Raw genomic sequence first — 3,047 nt, 5'->3', positions numbered from 1 at the left:
GTGTGTGTGTGTGTGTGTGTGTCTCATAAATGTCTTCTACCAACCACAATGGAGCTGTAATGACGATGAATGTGCCGAATACGTCTGCAATGTGTAATAATAACATGTCATTCTGCAAAATTAGTACTTTTATTTTGGATACTTTAAATATATTGTGATGCTAAAACTTATTTTACTTAAGATTTTTAATGCATGACTTGTTGAGTAAGAGATGTCTGCATATAATGAATGAATTAATGAATAAAACCATTATTGATAATAAACGGTTATGAAGTAATTTGATTATAATGGAAAACTACCAGGATTGTACTTGAGTATTTTATTTAGTTTTGTTAGATTTCTGGGTGATTCTATGGGGATTATAGGATCGGCAAAAATAATCCTTTTTTCGGTTAGCTACAGTGGCAAATTGTCTCACTATCGTGCTAGCTGCCTGTCCCCTGAACACACTGTAAAAAAAATCTCTCACTATCTGCTAGCTGCCTTCCCCAGAACACACTGTAAAAAACTCTTCTCTATCTGCTAGCTGCCTGTCCCCAGAACACACTGTAAAAAACATCTCCTCAATATCTGCTAGCGCCTGTCCTCTGAACACACTGTAAAAAAAACTCTCTCACTATCTGCTAGTGCCTGTCCCCTGAACACACTGTAAAAAACATCTCCTCACTATCTGCTAGCTGCCTGTCCCCTGAACACACTGTAAAAAATCTCCTCACTATCTGCTAGCTGCCTGTCCCTGAAACACACTGTAAAAAAACATTCTCACTATCTGCTAGCTGCCTGTCCCCAGAACACACTGTAAAAACATCTTCTCACTATCTGCTAGTGCCTGTCCCCCGAAACACACTGTAAAAAAACATTCCTCACTATCTGCTAGCTGCCTGTCCCCTGAACACACTGTAAAAAAACATCTCCTCACTATCTGCTAGCTGCTGTCCCCTGAACACACTGTAAAAACATCCTCACTATCTGCTAGCTGCCTGTCCCCTGAACACTGTAAAAAACATCTCCCACTATCTGCTAGCTGCCTGTCCCCGAACACACTGTAAAAAATATCTCCTCAATATTGCTAGCTGCTGTCCCAGAACACAACTGTAAAAAATATCTCCTCACTATCTGCTAGCTGCCTGTCCCCAGAACACACTGTAAAAGTAACAGTGTGTAACTTAAAAAACGCATAACATCACCTTTACACCTTTAAGTAAAACATTTGCTGTCTTCACCTTCTAGATGCACCACTGGCTCAGTCGTGGCCAGATCTGTTCTACTGCTTCACGCTGCTGCTGCTGCCGTCAGCAGTGACATCATCACTAAAACCAAGCGGAGCTCTTTCTGCTGGCAGCCTCACATGTCTGAGACAAAAACACCACCTGCATGGACCACGTTTGACAGATGAGGTGGAGGTGGTGTGCATTTAATCACGCTGTTCCTTTTTTTAGTCGACACTTCAGTCTTGGCTGTTTTGCACGGATCAATCACTGAGTCATTAACACACTTTGTTACACAACTCCACAGGTTTCTTATTGTTCTGCATGCCTCGAATTCAAGGTGCTTTACTTGAGTATTTCTGTTTTATGTTTTACTTTATATTTGTACTCCACTACATTTCGTCTGACAGCTTTAGTTATTTCTTTTTCAGATGAGTTATTCCTCCCCTTCCTTTCCAGTGCAAACCTCGTATCTCCAGATGTGTTGATGTTGAATGTTTGTGATGAAGTCAAGGATGAAGTGTTCCTTTATGTCATCTTAGGCTAAATAAAGTATTTAGAAAACATCTTTGATCAGCTGTCGACTAATCGATTCGTAGGGGATGGAAAAATAATCCCACCTTTTTTTAATTGTCGATTAATTGTTGAAGTCATTTTTAATGCAAAAATGGCCGAAAATGCTGTTTTCAGCCACTCAAATATGGAGAGTTCCTGCTTTTTTCTGTTCAAAAACCAGAATAAATTGAATATCTTTGGGTTATGAACTGACATAACAAGCTATTAAAGCGACACCTCGGACTTCGAGAAACTGGAATGGTAATTTATCACACTCTTTATGACATTTTATAGATAAAAATAATTGTTAATTGCAGTCCTAATTGTCACAAAGCTGAACACAGGGCTGTTTATCTTATACCGTGAACAGTTTATACATAATGATCTTGTAGAATATGATCTACATGCATCTATATTCATATTCAATGCTGTAGATGCATCTTTCTACAGCTCTTTTGTGCACAAGGTAACATTCACACGCATTCAGCTGTACCTGGGTCAGCGTCAGGATGCCATATAAATATAAAGCCACACTGCTCATCTGTCACACCCTCAAAATGAAGCTGAAACTGCACTTTATCTTATGTACTGTAGTCAAATATTGGTTCCTTTCTAATACTTCTCTACATGCTCCTATCAAACAGTGTGTTGTAGTGTTCTGTTTCCACCCTGCCTGCTGATGGAGGATAGAAAAGTCCACTTCACCTGAACAAGCTTTGCTCAAACACTCATCCTCTCTAACAGCCCTCTAACATCACTTTGTGTCTGTGTGTGTGTGTGTGTGTGTGTGTGTGTGTGTATTCCACATGTCTGAGCCGTGCAACACACTCTCAAGCAGACAACATGGCTAAATACAGCATCATAAAATATGTTAAATACACAAAATAAAGCTTTACATCTAAACTGGGGATGTGAGGACACACTCAACTCCTGGTTTAAGGTCAAGATACAATATCTTTTTTTTTTTTGGACAGAATGAGCTGCAGTCAAATGACTGAAAAATCTTCCTTTTTTCATAGAAACTGTGCAAAACTACAGATGTGTCCCCTTATCAAAAGTGCAGCTGAGACTGTATTTTATCTTAAATAACACAAATTGGAAAAGCTTCCATTTTAAACACACATCAAAATAACTAAATAAATGGAAAATAATCTTTTTTAAATAAATAAACTGAGAACACGTAGTGACGTCTAAAGTCCAACAAGTGAAATCTAAAGTAGATTAGGCCCTAGGCCATTTAAAAAATTACATTGCGATACACTTTGTGTGTGTGTGTATATGTGT

The 3,047-nt window shown here is 38.7% G+C and overlaps 1 protein-coding gene across 1 annotated transcript in view; it reads left to right on the top strand.

Annotated features, from left to right (window-relative positions):
* Positions 1–1,869, top strand: part of oclna (occludin a) — a 28,742-nt gene extending 26,873 nt beyond the window's left edge. Inside the window, exon 10 of the transcript XR_004335676.1 lies at positions 1,859–1,869. The gene's annotated coding sequence lies outside the window, so the exon portion shown is untranslated. The remainder of the gene's footprint in view (positions 1–1,858) is intronic.
* Positions 1,870–3,047: the final 1,178 nt, after the last annotated feature.

This window comes from Etheostoma spectabile, chromosome 16 (assembly GCF_008692095.1).
Source record: "Etheostoma spectabile isolate EspeVRDwgs_2016 chromosome 16, UIUC_Espe_1.0, whole genome shotgun sequence".
NCBI lineage: Eukaryota > Metazoa > Chordata > Actinopteri > Perciformes > Percidae > Etheostoma > Etheostoma spectabile.
The sequence above is the reverse complement of the archived record's forward strand: the minus strand, read 5'-3'. Positions and strand labels throughout refer to the sequence as shown.